General features: G+C 35.4%; 1 long non-coding RNA gene across 2 annotated transcripts in view; it reads left to right on the top strand.

Annotated features, from left to right (window-relative positions):
• Nucleotides 1–19,410, top strand: part of LOC131510547 (uncharacterized) — a 49,154-nt gene that overhangs the window by 5,761 nt on the left and 23,983 nt on the right. The window contains exons 2-3 of one of the 2 annotated variants that reach the window (XR_009261091.1): nucleotides 7,203–7,335; nucleotides 7,466–7,633. This is a non-coding gene — a long non-coding RNA (uncharacterized LOC131510547). Of the gene's footprint in view, nucleotides 1–7,202; nucleotides 7,336–7,465; nucleotides 8,148–19,410 lie in introns of those variants that run through there. The other variant, XR_009261090.1, reaches the window with a different exon arrangement.

Genomic DNA, 19,410 nt, shown 5'->3' with positions numbered 1-19,410 from the left:
TCAATACAGATAATCTTTGTTTTCATATATTCACATTAAAGCCAATGTGTCATTTCTTATTTATGACAAAACTCGTTTCCATTAAACATATACCTAAGGAAAAGTCTTTTTTTTTTTTTTCTTTTTTGGCACAGAATACTGAATAGCTCAGAAACATTTTTGGAATAGTATTAAGAGTATAAAAAGTCTCATGACATGCTTAAACTTCTAACTTGGAAATACATATAACATGGTCTTGGTATTCTTGCCCCAATAGTTGAGAAAATAATATCCATGAAATTACATGTAAGACAAAGAAACTTCTGAGAAATATGTGAAATGCTTAGGTTAAGTATACCTTGAGATTCCAACAGAAGACACAATGCCAGTAAAAGATTTTGGTCTCAAGTTATATCTTTCTGAGGAAGACAAAAGCCTGATTATTCAGATCTATTTCTCAGTTGAAGAAAAAACACTGTCTTTCTAAAATTCCCTTTTAAGGAAGAAACTCTTCTTACAAAAAACTGCAGCCAGACCTCATATTTGCCACAATTGAACAGATAATTATGGCTAAACTAGCCCAGGATTTACCACAAAATATTTAATTCTACCTCCAGAATTTTATGGTAAAATATTTTTTCTACTTCTGCTATTAAAATGGAAACTTGTCATAAATTACATTTCAACTATATTTCAAAGTCTATATTTTATTTTAATAAACACTAATGGATTAGTGTATGTCTTGCATAATCTGAATTACTGCTGGATGGCTGAAGTCTCTATAACCACCTACCCTTAAATCCAGTCCCCTTTCCAAACTAAATTTAGATTTAAAAATATATAGTCTTTAAAACTAGGTATGTGTTCAAAACATTGTTTTTCTTTCTTTTAATGTTTTTATTTATTTTTGAGAGACAGAGCACAAGCAGGGGAGGGACGGGGTGGGCGGAGAGAGGATTCAAAGTGGGGACTTCAGCCAATAGCAGAGAACCCGATGTGGGGCTCAAACTCACAAACTGTAAGGTCATGACCTGAGCCGAAATGGGATGCTTAACTGACTGAGCTACCCAGCTGCCCCTCAAAGCTTTGTTTTTCTGTTAGTAGCTATTTATTAGTAGCTATTCTGGGGCAAATCTCTTACGTCATTTGACTTTTAGTGTCCTTGAATGAATAAAGCAGAATGTAGTTATAAACTTAGAGATACTGTGGCTAATATGTCTGTTAAGTACTAGGTGCTAAATACTTCTTAAATTACAAAAGTATTGGAAAATCGGATACAGTATAATTATTCTGACATTCTCAACCAAGAAACTAGAGTTTTTTGATGCTGTATCTACAGAATGAATTCCAGAGGTGATAAGTCTCATTCCTCAGAGATACAAGTGTCTTATCTCTATGACAAAGAACCTCTGGAGCAGAAGCCAGGAACAGTGTGAAAAACAATAATGTTGTGTACCAAAAACAAAACAAAGCTAACAAAAAACAAAATCTTATTTCCCGGTTTTCGAAGCTTAAGCCTTGAGCTATTAACAAAAGAGGACTCTCCTAGTCTTAATCTATCACTCCAGGAAAAAAAAGAAAAAAGAAAAAAGAAATCAGAATTCAAAAGTATATGGATTTAGTAAATTCAAGTCAATCTCAAACTGATTGCTTCATTTTCAAAATATTTTTGCTAAGGAGAAATTGACACTAAAAATACATCCCATATGATGTTTAAAGAAGGTCACGTAAACCTCCTTGAATGCAAGATGCTAAGCCTGTGGCTCAAGTGTCTTAAAACCATGCATGTTCCTATATAGGCCAGGTTTGTATGATGTTCAGTCAGACCACCATCTGAGAGTTGACATTTGTTGTGGTACTAGACACGAATATCACTTTTGCATTTATAATTTTAGAGACACTTTAAACCAATTGCTTCAACTTTTGAAGCTTACAGGCTTGCAAATTTCAAGAATACAAGCCTTAAAAATGTTACTATTTTGAGAGGAGGCTTGGTCGGGGGGAGGGTGGACACACATCACTGATGAGAGTAAAAGGGTTTAAGTGGAGGATCCTTTACTTTCCAAATGTAATATGGTAGGTTTTATAAAACCGAATTGAGAAACAGGCAAGCTTTAACTATGAGGGAAAGGAACAGGGCGTTACATATGAGATGAATAAATGTCTTTAAGAGAAGAATGAAATGGGTATTGGATGAATCAATGCCTGACTCCTTTGAATGAAAAAATTGGGTAACTTTATTTATTTATTTATTTATTTATTTATTTATTTATTTATTTATTTTTTAATATATGAAATTTACTGTCAAATTGGTTTCCATACAACACCCAGTGCTCATCCCAAAAGGTGCCCTCCTCAATACCCATCACCCACCCTGCCCTCCCTCCCACCCCCCATCAACCCTCAGTTTGTTCTCAGTTTTTAACAGTCTCTTATGCTTTGGCTCTCTCCCACTCTAACCTCTTTTTTTTTTTTTTTTTTTTTCCCTTCCCCTCCCCCATGGGTTTCTGTTACGTTTCTCAGGATCCACATAAGAGTGAAACCATATGGTATCTGTCTTTCTCTGTATGGCTTATTTCACTTAGCATCACACTCTCCAGTTCCATCCACGTTGCTACAAAAGGCCATATTTCATTTTTTCTCATTGCCACGTAGTATTCCATTTTGTATATAAACCACAATTTCTTTATCCATTCATCAGTTGATGGACATTTAGGCTCTTTCCATAATTTGGCTATTGTTGAGAGAAAAATTGGGTAACTTTTAAGAAAATAAAACAATAAGAAAAAAAAATAACGATCTGGTAGACAGGAATGAAAAGCCCACATTTGTGAAGACTCAGACACTATGCAGATTTTTAAATGTACAGTCTAATTTTAATCCCATGTGTGCAATAAGAATTTTGATTCATTCTCCTGTTTTCCCGAATAAGTCTTAAATTAGAATGAAGTTTAAAACATAGTAAATGAGTAGTACAATCATTCCTTAAGGGGCTGTTCATATTATTGGGCCACTGGCTCACTTGTTCAGATGTATCTCCATATTTTACGTATTCCTTTCATATAGTAAGTAGGCACTGAAACATAACCAAGAATTAGTAAAACTGGAAAGAATATCCTCATTATCTTCAGTCAATTTAAGAATGACATTGAATGACAGGCATTGTACCAAAATCATACAGAATCAGAGGAAAGCTGCAAAATGTTTATCAGTTCACATGTTAATTTCAATAAATATTGCAATGTGTTTAATGGGATTTTATCAAAGTCATTAAAAGAGTATGCACTTCCAATGTAAAACTTAAAACCAACAGGGAAGTTTAACTTAATTTTTTTTTCTTTTTTTTACTGACAGACTGTAGGAGTTCAGTAAAAATAGACTCTTTTCAATGTTATGCTAATGTATTTATGAGTCTATTTTAAATCAAAAAGATAAAAAAGTATGAAAAATAATATTTATAAAAGGAGAACCAGAAAGCTTATTAAATATTTATGGAGGACTTATAATAATAGATAAGTATTTTAAGGTTTAACTAAACATGATGCTATTCTCTATTTTTATCAGTGCCATGTTTATGTTGAGTAAGAGAAAACCTATATATACACGGGCATCTTTATCTAGGTCTTTCCTATATGCTCTCATTTTTTTAAAAAGCTGTTTTTCCCCCATTAACTGGATTTTAATTATTATATAATAGCAAAGTATTTTAAAAACTGATTCATGAAACCAACAGGGTTTGGATAGGAACCAGCACATTTCTACTGAGATTTATAGGATATTGATATTTTCTGGCACCCTAAGAAACATACTGAAATCCCTCCAAGCCCTCAGATAACACAGTCAGGCTATTAGAATTTTTTTTTTTCAGTTTTGTTTGTATTTTCAGGAAAGATTAGGAGCGGCATGATGTTTTGGATCAAGTGTGAGCCAGAAGCACCGATGTGCTAGTTGGAGGTACAAACAGAAACTTTTTTTGGTGGGTTGTTCCCATCTCAGCTTAGATTTTACTTCCTGTCACTGTTATTTATTTCTTATTTATTTATTTGGGGGTGGGAAGCTATTCTATGCACTGTCTTGGTGGCCAGAAGAACAGCTGGCACTTGCTATTCTTGAAAGAGGTGCCAAGGATAGAAATACGTGGGTAACGGGCAATGTAAAAGACTTTGAAATCTGTCTCAGCAGCTGTCACTGCAATGGACATAGTACAAACACTCAAAATGTTGCTCTTCACTGCCAAGGCCTTCTGTACTCTTGGCAGCATATCGGCAACAGTTCTGAATGCAGTGTGGCTGCCTTCTAGGTAGCAGGGCTGTGTGGGTCAGTATGTAGGAAGATGCTGGAACTTTCTTTTTGGGGCACATTTGCCGAAGGAAAACAAAGGGAAGGTATCTTTGTTTCTCTGACTTCATACATGCCCTTAATTTTGTTTGTGTCTTATGGTCCAGTAAATTTGGTGGTTTTAATAATCCTGTGGTCCTTAAGACAAGATGATTTGGCAGAGGGAAGCTAAATCCATAGGTACAAAATCTGCCAGATATATTAAAAAAAAAAAAAGGGGGGGGGAATCTGCCAGATGGCTCAGTTGTTTAAAGGTAATTTTATGTAAACAGCTATTGTTTCTTCATTGTCTACAATGTAACTTTAAAAAATATATTTTGTGAACTTCAAAGACCATGGGGTGAGAGAATGTAAATGACTCAATGGATCAAACTGGGAAGAACACTCTATCTCTACATTTTTACATTTTCTTTTTAAGTGCCTTTGCTATCTTTGTGCTAGGTCTATAAATGAAAATCATATAATTTGGAAAATATTGTAAGAACTAGGTAAATAACAATCCCATTAGAAAAACAAAACATTAAATTTAAATATATTGGGGGAGCATTTAGTCTGCCAGCCTGGTAACTGCTATAAACAAATACTTTATACAACCTAACACTTTAAATGGAAGATAACACTGATTGGCCAAATACAAGCTGAAAGTTTTTAACATGTATCTGGGCTTGAACCTAAGCACTTAGTAAAAGCCTTGTTGAAGGCTTAACTCTAATAGTAGGGCTTTTCCACATCTCTTTCAATCTATTCTTGCCAGTAGCTGAGTAAGATGCTATAATATACATTTATTGTGCCTCTAAACTCAAGTAAAACATATTTTTAAGTGCATTATATAGTGTTAAGAGACACTTATATTAAATGAAAATTATATTGCCCTTACTTTAAGCAGCACGCTGTTTAGGGAAATATCAATGATAGAATTATTTTTAAAATGCTTGGGTTAAATTGCATGGAGAGAGAGAGGGAAGGGAGTCCCTACGTTTAGTACCTTTCCATTTCCTTTATATTCTGGTGTATATAACCATACTATAGCTTACTTTAGAAAACTTAAAATAATAATTTGTATTTGTCTAACTACATTTTTAATCCAGTAGCTTTTTAAAATTATTTGTTCTGGATTAAATAAACTGTTGCCTTTTGAGAACACTTCTACGTGCACACTGCGATTAAGCGCAGGCTTTTGTATGAAGTTCTTAACTTACTTTGGTAAATACCAAGTAGCATGACTGTTAGGTCACATGGTAAAAGTTAGTCTAGTGTTGTAAGAAACTGCCACCCTGTCTGCCAAGGTGGCTGTACCATTTTGCATTTACACTATTACCTAAGACAAACATAGCTAAACATTAGATAAAGTGGTGAAAATAGATTTTATTCGTTAAGTACTGACGTAGGGGAAAGAGATGAACCTCATTCCCATGTGTGCAAAAGTGATTGGGAGTTTTAAAGGGAAAATGGAGGGGCGCCTGGGTGGCGCAGTCGGTTAAGCGTCCGACTTCAGCCAGGTCATGATCTCGCAGTCCGTGAGTTCGAGCCCCGCGTCAGGCTCTGGGCTGATGGCTTGGAGCCTGGAGCCTGTTTCCGATTCTGTGTCTCCCTCTCTCTCTGACCCTCCCCCGTTCATGCTCTGTCTCTGTCCCAAAAATAAATAAAAAACGTTGAGAAAAAAAAAAATTAAAGGGAGAATGGAATGGGGATGGTGTGCAGTAGTGCAGCAGGGTCAGAGAAATGAAAAATTACAAAGTGTAAATGAGATTAGGCAGGTTGCATTTGCTAAATTGTCAGTTATCAGGTTTAGGATTCTATCCTCCCACAGTTATTGGGATAAAGAGGCCCTATAGTTCCTAATGATTACATTTCAAAGGAATGGATCTCGGATCCTTAAAGACTCTTCTGACTTTTAAGGGATACATATCCTCAGTTCTAAGTCATTTTTAAAAAAATTTATTTCTTTAAATTCAAGTTAGTTAACCTACAATGTAGTATGAGTTTCAGGAGTAGAACCCACTGATTCATCGCTTACATATAACATTCAGTTCTCATCCCAACAAGTGTCCTCCTTAATGCCCATCACCCTTTTAGCCCATCCCCCCACCCCCCTCCCTTCCAGCAACTGTCAGTTTGTTCTCTGTATTTAAGAGTCTCTTATGGTTTGTGTCCTCTGTTTTTATCTTATTTTTCTGAAGTCAGTCAGTCAGAGAAAGAGGAGTATCATAGGATTTCACTCATATGTGGAATTTAAGAAACAAAACAGATGAACATAGTGGAAGGGACAGGGAAAAAAAAAAAAAGTAAGCCACTTGTAGGAAGACTCTAAGAAACTGAGGTCAGGGACTTAAGTTCATGTGTTGACTAGAAGGAGCAGCAAATTCTCCTGACAGTGCCCAGCCTTTTCAGGAACCTACGTAATGGAGGGCTCAGGTCATCTGAGGGACACACCCTTGTGCTGCTAGAAGCCATGATAGAAGCCATTTTTCAGGGCAAAGATTTACAGCACATTATTATGTGTCAAGAGTTCTGCAGTTCTCTTCAGCGTTGAGTGTGAGCTCCTGTTGCTCTCCATCCTCACTGGCGTTTGGTGTTGGCAGAATTCCAGATTGTAGCCATTTTTAAGTGTGTATCGGTACCTTGTGGTTTTAGTTCATATTTGCTTGATGACATACAATGAACATCTTTTCATACGCCTATTTACCATCTATACATCTTTTTTGGTGAGATAGCATTTCGGGTCTTATGCCTGCTTTTACATCAGGTTGTTCTTTTTATTGCTGAACTTTAATAGCTCTTTGTAGATTTTGATTAATTGTGTTTTATTGGATAGGTATCTTTTGTAAATACTACTTCCCTGGCTGTGGCTTCCCTTTTCATTCTCTTGATATTGTCTTTCACAGAGTAGAAGTTACTGTTTTTTAAGTAGGCTCCACACCCAGCTTGGAGCCCAATGCAGGGCTTGAACTCACGACCCTGGGATCAAGACCTGAGCTGAGATCAAGAGTCGGATGCTTAACCAACTGAGCCACACAGGTGCCCTTATAAGTTTTTAATTTAATGAAGTCCAGCATATTATTTCTTTCATAGATCATGCCTTTATGTATCTCAAAAAGTCATTGCCATACCCGAGGTTGTCTAAATGTTCTCTTATGTTATCTTCCAGGAGTTTCATAGTTTTGCTAAAGATCCGGAAAAACAACCACAATACTGAGAAGAATAAAGTCAGAAAACTGACACTACCGGACTTTAATAATTACTAAAAACTGACAGTCATCAATGCAGTGTGATCCTGGCATAAGAACAGACAAATAGATGAGTGGAACAGACCCATGTAAGTATAATCAACTGAGGGGCAAAGATAATGCAATGAATAAATTAACAATCTTTTCAACATATAGTGCTAGACCAACTAAATATATATGAGCAAAAAAAAAAATAAATCTAGCCATAGAATCTATACTCTTCACAAAAATTAACTTAAATTAGATTTTAGGCTGAAATTAACAAAAGAATTATCTTCAAGAAAATATTGATCTCTTTAAATGTATGTGGCAGTTCTTTTTACGCCCAGGCTTCCTACTCCTAAATCTTGAGAATATTTTTTTATAATATTGGGATTATCTTGTTCTTCAGTGTTTGACAGGATTCTCAATAAAATTATTTGGATTTTATCTTTATTTCAGCAAAAATTATTTAATTTCTTGGGGCACTGGAGTGGCTCAGTTGGTTCAGCATCCAACTTCAGCTCAGGTCATGATCTCTCTGTTCATGAGTTCAAGTCCTGCATTGGGTTCTGTGCTGACAGCTCAGAGCCTAGAGCCTGCTCTGGATTCTTTGTGTGTGTGTGTGTGTGTGTGTGTGTGTGCATGTGTGTGTGTGTCTCTCTCTCTCTGCCCCTCCCCTGCTTGTGCTCTATCTCAAAAATAATTACATTTTAAGAAAAATTTTTAATTTCTTAACCTTTTATAGCTAATCAGGCTTTCCCCCACCCTTGAGCCATTTTTAGTAAGTTATATTTCCCTGGGATGTTGCGATTTCTATCCAGAATTTCAATTTTATGTATTAATTTGTTCACAATTGGTCTTTTTAAAAGTGTGCTATATCTACAGTTGTATTTTAATTCCAAAAATATTTGTGGTTTTTTTCTCTCATTATTAATGTCTGAATTGTTATTTTTTATGTATTAGTCTAGCTTATCCCAGAAGCAGATAAGAAGATGGAAATAAATGTGCAAGAGTTCTATTAAAGGAAACGCCTATGTAAGAGAAAATAGGGAGGGGGATGTGAAAATCTGAGAAAGCTGTCAGACCACAGTGCAAGTCTGAACACAAGAAAAGAGGAGGAGCAAAGTTTCCTAAACTGCTATCCAGTCTTTAAAAAAAAGATATGGCAAAGCCTTTGGGGGGTTCCTTGAGCTTAAGTCTGCCGTGAGAAGAGTTCCAGTTCCTCTAGTTGGACGCCTGTGAGGTTCATTCTCATCGCTGCTATAATTAGTCTCTGCAAAGAACCAGTTTTCTTGTTTGTTAATTCTATCTCATTTCATTTGCAATTTCATCATCTCTCCTCTAAACTCTATTATTTCCATTTTTCCTAAAAAACACCTAGTGTTTTTTCTAAAGTGTGATTCTTGCTGAATCTCATAAAGTTTTATACATAAAGCTTTATTGTGCAACTTTAAGAATTTTCTAATTTTTACCATGATTTCTATTATGACCATTACGTATTTGGAGATTTTTCAAGTTTACTACTTTTTAAAAAGTTAACATTTGGTTCAGAAGTCAACAAATGTCTTGAATAGAAACCATATAAATTCTCATTTTTAATTTTTTTTCTCTCAGGGTTTTTAATTGCTCAAATACTGCATGCTTGATAACTCTGAAGACTTTTTTTCTTTTGGTCACCTCAGACTGGTGATAGCAGCATGATCCTTTCATTTGGATTTTAAGTCATTAGCTCCAATAGGCAAATGCCAGCAAAGGGGCAAACTTAAGGAGAATTTAAGGCTCATATCAATGTGTTATTGTCCCTTTTCTTAGCCTCTCAAGTCTGGTTGTCATAGATATTTCCTAGCAATTTTTAAACATCTCTATGTATGTATGTATGGTATACACGGCTTATAAAGTATAGAGATAAATAATATATAAGGTAAACATTAATCTCTAAACATATTTTATATGTACAAATCTAATACAACATATATTTTATAAATATATGAATCAGCATTTTACCCAGTACTCACCTTGTATAACTGCCTTCTATCGGAAGGTTAGTTTTTTTTTTTTTTTTTTTAATAATTATTTATTTATGAGAGACAGAGAGAGGGAGACTCAAGAGTCTGAAGAGCATAGTCTATGACCTGTCAGGGCAGAGGCCCACACTGGGCTGAAACTCAGGAACCGTGAAAAGCTTAACCAACTTAGCCACCTAGGTGCCCCTGGGAAGCTTAGTTTGATACCAGTTATTCTATTATATATATAACCTCAAGTGTGATTTTTAATCATAATTTCATGCTTTATTTGGTCTTCTCAAGGATACTTTTTTAAATACTTTTTTTGGAAGTATGATTGACCAAAATACTTCCTTATATAATATTACTCTTTTTAAATAATTCAAGGACTATAGAAAGTGGTCTTTGATCATTCTTCTTCTCCTGGCTCACACAGTAGTTTAAACAAATATCACAGTTCTATGTTTTCTTCCCTTTTTATTTTAAGTTATCAGTCATTCTTATGTCACATTTTGTAGTCAATATAGGTTGAGATTTACCAAGCTGAAAACTTTCTTTACTTGCCATTTTTTTCTTGTAGTCAGGACTTCCTTTTAGGGGTGCCTGGGTGGTCAGTTGCTTAAGTGTCCAACTTCTACCCAGGTCATGATTTCATGGTTTGTGGGTTCAAGCCCCATGTTGGGTTCTAGACTGACAGCTCAGAGCCTGGAGCCTGCTTTGAATTCTGTATCTTCCTCTTTTGCTCTCTGCCCCTCACCCACTCACACACTGTCTTTGTCTCTCAAAAATAAATGTTAAAAAAGTTAAAAGAAAGAACTTCCTTTTCTACTGCTTTCCTACTCCTTTATATTACTCCTAGAATTTTTAAGATTTTTGAAAACATTTTTTAAATGGACATTTTCTCTTAGTATTTTGGAAAAATTATTCCACTGCCTTTCCAATTCTGTTTTTGTTACTGTGAATTAAACAGCTAACTCTTACTAGGTAATTTATTTTCTGCCTCTAGTCCCTTTTCTTCATCTTTGATGTTTAGTTTTAAAATGAGGGGCGCCTGGGTGGCTCAGTCGGTTGAGCGTCCGACTTCGGCTCAGGTCACGATCTCGCGGTCTGTGAGTTCGAGCCCTGCGTCAGGCTCTGGGCTGATGGCTCAGAGCCTGGAGCCTGCTTCTGATTCTGTGTCTCCCTCTCTCTCTGCCCCTCCCCCGTTCATGCTGTCTCTCTCTGTCTCAAAAATAAATAAATGTTAAAAAAAAATTTTTTTTATATAAAATGATATGCATTTTTTATTGATTTTTTGCAATAACTGTTTGTTGATTTTGAGTGTATATTTCCTCTCAAGAGAAAATACTTAGTCATTACTTCTAAAATGCCTTTTTTCCCTCATTTATTAGAACTCACTTTTTCAAGTTTCAAAAACCGTCTATTTTCTGACATTCATTTTGGATGTGTATGCTGGATAATTTCTTCATATAGTTCACTAATATTCCTGTAAGCTATTTCAAATATCTTACCTCTAAATTTCTTATTTATAAATACGTACATATGTTTTCAAATCTTTTAATAATTAAAAAAAATTATTTTTACCACCCTAATTATTTACAAATATTAACTAACTTGTTTTGCATTGAGTATTTCAGACTTTCAATTCTTGCCTAAAACACTGTGCCATCTTACTAGGAAATAGTAAACTGGTGCAGCCACTCTGGAAAACAGTGTTGGGTTTCCTGAAAAAATTAAAAATAGAATTACCCTATGACCCAGCAATACCTCTACTACGAATTTATCTAAAGGATACAGGAGTTCTCATTCATAGGGGCACATGTACCCCAATGTTTATAGCAGCGCTATCAACAATAGCCAACTTATGGAAAGAGCCCAAATGTCCAAAGATGTGTTCTATATATACAATGGAATACTACTTAGCAATGACAAAGAATGAAATCCTGCCGTTTGGAACAACATGGATGAAAATAGAGAGTATTATGCTAAGTGAAATACATCAGTCAGAAAAAGACAGATATCATATGCTTTCACTCATATGTAGAATTTGAGAAACTTAACAGAGGACCACAGGGGAAGGGAAGGAAAAATAAATTGCAAAGAGAGAGGGAGGCAAATCATAAAAGACTCTTAAACCCAGAGAACAAACGGAGGGTTGATGGGGGAAAAATGGGAGATGGGCACTGAGGAGGGCACTTGTGGGGATGAGCACTGGGTACTATATTTAAATGATGAATCAGGAATCTACTACTGAAGCCTAGACTACACTGTATATGGTGTTATGTTAGCTAATGTGACAATTATTTTTTAAAAATAATAAACACTTTAACATAAGAAAATAAATTTAAAAAATTAAAAAAAAAAGAATTGTAACTGCCTCCTCCCAAAAGAATAAAAAAGAAAACTCATCTATTAAATAAAATGCATGCTAAAATACTTGTCAGAGAAATGTAAATCTGAAACTGTAGTCTAATAGGTAACCTGACATACTTTCTTTGTTAATATATTGCTATAATTAAAAACCTGTGAAAATAATAAATTAAGTTAACAAATAAAAAGGTAGGCTGCAACATGATATGCAAATTAATTTATTATATTAACATTTTTTATAAATTCCTTTCTGTGATACTTTTACCAAGTGCCTGGAAGATAGACACTAGATTTCTATGTTAGCTGCTAAAGCGGCATTTACTTTACTTAGTCAAATGGAGATAACGTAGGAGAAATATATATCCATAATATAATTTATACTACACTTAATAAATTAATAAATCATCTTATGTACATACTATTTGGGGAAGATAAAAATGATCTCTTTTCTTCGGGAGTTTATATTCTATTCAAAAAGAAAATAGAGTAAAACATTGAGTGGATGTTAGCGTTGTCATTTAGGTGTGAGGCTGTATTTTCTCTAAACCCTGCTGTAACAAATGAATGCAGGTAAGTCAGTTCAACTGTCTTTTAGTGATCTTTCTCATTTGTCTATGTCATTACTGCCCTACCTAATTCATGGTGTCGTAGTGAGATACAACCTGGTAGTATACAAAATAGTGCCTTATAAAAATCACAACTATGGTTTTGATTTTTATAGTGGAGACATCACTAACACTGTTTCAAAAAAGAATTAAGTGTTGCTTTGTCTCTCAGAGAGTAAACCTGAGCCCTTAAGGTTAAGTTACTCAAGAACAAAACAAAACAAAACAAAAACTTATAAATACATGTGAAAAGGATAATAAACAACTGGTAGGCAGTCTCATTCTGTTTTCAGTTCATAAGCTAAAGTCTCATTTCCAAAGGCTATCTTGAATATATTTTTATTACAAAGGAGGCTGGAGGAGATTAAAGAATGAGCATAATTAATAGAAAACAATGCATCTCTTCTAAAACCACACTCAACTAGGTAGTCTTTTTTTGGCTTGGTAAAATTGTACCATACCATGCCTCATGGAATGAAGAGTCCAGTGGACTGCAGGGACACTACGGGCAACTGAGAATGGTGTTCCAAGAGCCTCTTGAGAGAAAAAAGGGTTGACAATTTCCCTTTTTCTTTCAACTTCACTACTGATACATTTTTTAGTGATTGAGAAGAAAAAGTTTTACTGATATCGGTGAGCAAAAAAGGTACCAAGCCTTCCACTGTATGAAAGGCAGCGAATGGGCTTTGGTGGTTACCAGAACTCACTTTGCCACCTGGATTATCATGAGAAAAGGCATTATAAGAAGCATGACATTTGGCTGAATCATGAAACATTTCCTGAAAGTTACAGATAATTAATTAGTATTTTTTGATTTAGTGAGTGCAACATATTTCACTATGCATTTCAATAAGTACAAACACCATCCTCTAAGATCTCACATGCTAAAACAAATGTTATAGATGTTAATTATATTATGAAGCAGAAACTAATAAGCAACAAAATTAGACAATTTATATAAAATTAGATTAGCCTTCTACTATTTAAAATTGGGAAAGATTCTACAGATGAAATGGCATTTGAATAGAACTTAAAAAATGTAAAAAGTGGATAGATTAGTATAATATAGAGACATAGAGCAAGGCATTTATCACTGAAGATGGTAGATAAGAAGGGAGAAAAAATACAGAAAAGAGATCTGGGTAGCAATGGTAGTATTTTTGTCAAGAAAGGCATGTATCAAGTCACAATATGCCTTGAATAGCATTTAAAATTAAAATATTCATTTCTTTTATAATCAGGGCTTGTAAAAGACATAAAATAATATAATCTAGCACCATGCCAAACTTGCACTCAATTGAAAGAGTTTATAGTAAGGGTGATCCATTGGGAAGTTTTGTGCCACTGCCCAGACAACAAAGACAACGAAGTTGGAAAACAGGAGAGGGGAGGTGGGAATGGTGAAAACATGCTAATGCCAAACATTGTAGAGAAGAAAGATGGCAACTGTATGGTTTGAACTATACAGAGTCTCTTGTATACCTTGTATACTAACTCTGTCCTGGATTAATTAATTGTATTTTCCAACTTTCCTATTCTCTTTTCTGTTCTGCTCTTTAGTCTTAGACACTTGTCTTACATCATCTTCTCAGTTGGGGGGAGATGATTTTTAAAAACACAATGATACAAAATATATTAAAGGTCTATATTCCTATCAGAGCTGACTAAAATTTTGGTGTCATTTTTAATGTTCTTAAAATAAACATAAAACTGAAAGTTGTATTATTCATCACCCTCCTCATTGCAATTATCATGAGTTCTGATATATACAGTTCATATGTCAGTATCCAACTTTTTAATAGTTTATATTTCTAATGTACATTTACATATACACAAAAAAATCATCTACATCTTGTCTTTTCACTGAACATTAAGCAACAAACTAAATTATGCCAACAATGCCTATGATCCATCAATTGGTCTTCTTGAAATATAACTAAGGAAGGATGAAAACTTATGACCATACAAAAGCCTGCACACATGTTTATAGCAGATTTATAAAGGATTGTGAAAACATGGGAACAATCAAGATGCCCTTCAGTAGGTGAATGGAAAAACTGTCATACATGTAGAAAATGGAGTATTACTCACTGCTAAAAGAATCAGCTATCAAGCTATAAAAAGATATGGAGAAAACTGAAAATACATATTACTAAGTGGAAAAAGGCAATTTGTAGAGGCCACATATTGTAAGATTGTAAGGAAACACTGTGGAGACAGTAAAACAAAACAAAACAAAACAAAACAAACAAACAAACAAACAAATAAAAAGATAATAGTTGCCAGGGGCTGGGGGAATAGAGGATGTATAAATGGAATATAACATTTCCAGGGCAGTGGAACTACTCTGTATGACACTATAATGATTATTAACAACACTAAGAATGAACCTAATATAAACTACAGACATTATGTAACAATATTGTATCAATGTAAGTTCATCGATTATAACAAATATACCACTCTGGTGGAAGATGTTGATAATGACTGAGGCTGTGCACATACTTGTAAAGGCAGAAAGTATATGAAAAATCTGTCTTCTGGTCAATATTGCCATGAACCTAAAACTGCTTTAAAAAATAGTCTAGGTTAGGGGGGAGGAATCAAGTCTAGTAACACACATACACACATGCATGCACACATACACAGATGATGCCAGGGTTTGAGTCTTGATTTCTGAGAGATGGTACAGTCAACAGAAATAATGGTAGAAAAAGGAAAAAAGAGGGCCACGTTGGGATGAGGAGCTGTGTTCAAAGATCACGGGGGATGTGCGTTAAAGTCAATGTGCTGGCAACACATCTTGGTGGAAGGGCACATAAGAAAGGTGGAAATGTGAAACTCGATTTTCAGAAATACATCAGAACTTCATGGAAGTTATTCTCAATAGAAGTAACTCAATGGAGCCATTTACAATTTTGTATTTTAAAACTACTATTCAGACTTCAAAGTTTTCCAGGCCTTTCATTTCCTAGACTTATGACTGAAGGAAAAAAATCAAACTAGGTAAAATCCCCTTGATATATGTAGACCATTCTAATGTATTTTAATAAAAATTAGGGTTTCCTTAAGTTGAGACTAAACTTTAAAATTCCTCTGCCTAGTTTCAAAGTCAAGAGACATTATCATTTTTATATGAGCTACCAATATAACAATAAATAGTTGCTCTGAAGTATTATACTAAAAATGAATTATGCCCTCAAAACAGGTAACATGCCCTGTTTTCTTTTGAGAACTTTTTAATGTGTGTTTTAACAGAAAAATTCTTTTCTTTTTTGCATACATGTAATTTGTTTTCACTTTTGTAGTTTTGTAGCAGAGTTCAATTAAAATTTTATTCACAATCAGGCACATGGTTTTATTTAAGTTACTTATTTAATTCAAATGGAAGAGTGTGCCCGAGAAGCCCTTTCCAAATAATTAAAAACTGTCTTTAGTTTAACCCAGATCAAGTGCTTTTATTTTAAAACACATGTGAATAGGTTTCCTAGCAATTACCTGCAATCTGTCCCTGAGCTTTTGACATTAAACAATTAAGCTCTATTTCTTGACTTTCAATTAGTATATTCACTATCCCACTCCATATTTGAAAAGTTGATTAATGAATCACCAGAGCAATTTCAATCCTGTCAAAATAAGGGAGAATTCATGATGTTTGTTCTTACCGACTATATTTTAAATGTTAATTCAGTCTCTAAGACAGGGCTTAGTGCGGGGATCAGAAAGAAAGATGCAGAGTGGGAGAGAGAAGCGTAGGTGTCTCCAGAAAAGTTCTAGTGGCCATGTTGAAAGGAGATTTAGGTGTGGACCTTCCCAGAGAGCTCACAATGCTGCACACAAATTACCTTTTTTTATTATGGTAAAGTTATAGACTATTTTTGACTATTGAGAGGTTATAAAAATATTTGGTTCAGAAACATTCACTTCCATGTTTCCCAATACAAAGAATTGCTTTAATGATTCTGTTTGGACATCGGAGGCTGCCTCCCATCCCTCTAGGAACCAATTACTCGTGCTGAAACATTTGTTTGCTGTCATGAAGACCTGGGTTAGGTGACAGAAATCACAGAATTTCAAAAGATTAGCTGAGACAGAGGAAGAAAATCTTTAAAGAGCCTGGGGGGCAAACATAGAAATAACCCATATGGAAAAACTGAACCAATGATGAAAAATTCCTCCTTTGATCTTTTACAGAGGCAAAAAAAATGTGGAAATCATGTTGCTCAAAATAAAATTTATTTTGTAGTTGTATGAAGCCACTTTCAAGGATTATATACTGTGGGAGGCGAAAGGTAACAATGGGTTTGTGTAGGAAACGTTTTATCATGGATTCAGATTTACTGATATCACATATGAGAAGATACATGCCACTGACTATTCAGGGGAGAAATGGAGTTTTCAGAGCATAAACATCAGAAGGCCCCCTATATCTAAAATATTAAATACACTAATGAACGTGAAAGATGAGAATTTCAAAAATTCACAAATTCTCTCTAAAAGAGAGACTGGTTCCTCGTTTGGGGCTTTGCAAATATAGGAGGGTCAAGTTCTATAGCTCACTGTACTGTTCCTATACAGTCAGCCAACCTTCTGCTCCCTACTTACATACCTTGAGGTAACCTATTATGTCCTTGTCTTCCAAACTGCTAGTCTTCAGTGTCTCTGCTTTGGCACCAAAATATTTGTGTTAAATGGGAATCACTGATCCTTTAACTTTTTTTCATGAACACATTTTGGCACGGCTATGTTTCCCTTATCTATCCTGAGGCCAAGTCCCAATTTCTAGTTTTACTGGTTCACTATTGGCTACACTTGCCTTTTGTCCTTTTCCATGAATGGTCAATTCTTCCCTATGACTCTCTCCACCCCTTCACTTGGCTGCAAACCAGGTTCTTGTTGTAAAGGAGCAAATCCTCTCCACTTCATTTCCTACTCTAGGAGAAGAACATTTCTTTTCCAGAAATGTTTTCCCTAGTTGTCTACTTCATCGCATTTCTTTGTCTGAAATCCACAATCGTTTCCAAAATAGCAGTTTCCTATAGAGACTGCCCCAAGGAAGTCTTTTTTCTCTGATAGCCTGTGACTTTACCAAAGAAAAGGCTAATGAATCTGGTCCCTGTTCACCAATTTCAGATTGCTATTCTGTTTTCTTAGTTACTCAAAGGATTCACTGTTTTCAAGTATAAGATTCCATCATGGAGTCAGATTCTAAATGTTAGAGCATGTCTATTACAGATGTCTCTGCATGGGCATCACTCTTCCCCCTAATTTCCACAGCATCCCTGTACATCACTGAACAGTCTCTCTCAATGGAGACTGTAGGTAGGGCTTGGTCTCTCTCTACTCTTTCTTCCTTACCATCTGTTATAGTATTGACTTGTGTACCAAAATGACATCAATGGTGAATTGTATACTTTAACATCAGAATTCTCTGACTAAAAATGACCATCATTCTTTGAAAAAGACTCAGATACTTGGATTTAAATTTACACCCTCCATTACCACATGATAAAATCTACTGTTAACTACTAAAACCACTCATTTCTATAATTTTTAGAACATTTTTAATGCATCAAATGTCTCCTTTTCAGTAATGGATCACTCCCAGCTCTTCAGTCACGTATGTCATATATTTCCTTACCGTACTTTCACTATTATGTAATACTAACCAGACCCAAATACAACCTTACTACCTCTCAGCGGTTCTTTAATTCTTGTTTTCTCCCAACTATATTCCCCACAATGTCTGCTTCAAATCTTTTCTGATGGTACATAACTGTGAGTCAGGGGCCCTGTAATCTTCATCTTTGCTTTTTCCATTTTTTACCAGAGAATGAGATGATTGACAGCATGCTTTCATCAACCCCCACAATCAGAACACTTTCCATACAATATCTGTGTTTCATCACTTAATTATTTCTTATCTCCTTTACAAGATAGGTTGATACTCCTCTACTTTTTTAAATTTTTTTAATGTTTATTCATTTTTTGATAGAGAGAGAGCTTGAGTGGGAGAGGGAGACACAGAATCCAAAGTAGGCTCCAGGCTCGGAACTGACAGCACAGAGCCCGACGCGGGGCTCCAGCGCATGGACAGCGAGATCACGACCTGAGCCGAAACCAGACGCCCAACCGACTGAGCCACCCAAGTTCCCCAGCACTCCACTACCTTCCATGGTCTTACTTGTATGCCTCCTTCCCACCATGCCCCGTTTTCCCCCTGTAAGCTTTTATGTGACATTTCTCAGGATAAGCTTGGTATAGAGGTGAAAAGAATGTGCTCCAGCATAGGTCATCTGAATTCAGATATTCATGCTGCCAATTATTAAACCAAAGAACAGTTACATAACACTTGTATCAGCTCCCTCATCTGTACAAGGCACTGTACTCCTATCAGTGGTGAGCACAGTGTTTTAAAAAAAAAAATAAATAATGTTTATTTCTGAGAGGGGGGGGAGGGGGAAAGGGGGAGGGGGGGAGGGGGAGAGGGAGAGGAAGGGGCAGAGAGAGAGGAAGACACAAAATCCGAAGCATTCTCCAGACTCTGAGCTGTTAGCACAGAGCCTGGCTCGGAGCTCGAACCCATGAACCAGGAGATCATAACCTAAGCTGAAATTGGACGGTTAACTGACTGAGACACTTGGGTGCCCTTGAGCATAGCCTTTTGTATTATAAAAAGTATTTTTCCTAATTTCAGCACGACTGATTTTTGTACTCTGCCAGCTCTTTCACCACAATGTATTAAATGGTCAGATTACTCATTTTAAAATAAAATTCTCCATAACGGGCAAATGTAATTGAAATGAAATGACTTGTCACAATATTTTTATTAAGACCTGTGCACTTTAGTTTTAGAATCACACTTATAGGTTACTATATTCTCAGATCAATATATAGAAATTAGTG

Source organism: Neofelis nebulosa, chromosome 1, assembly GCF_028018385.1.
Source record: "Neofelis nebulosa isolate mNeoNeb1 chromosome 1, mNeoNeb1.pri, whole genome shotgun sequence".
Classification (NCBI taxonomy): Eukaryota; Metazoa; Chordata; class Mammalia; order Carnivora; family Felidae; genus Neofelis; species Neofelis nebulosa.
Note: the sequence above shows the minus strand (reverse complement) of the source record. Positions and strands in the feature narration are given on the sequence as shown.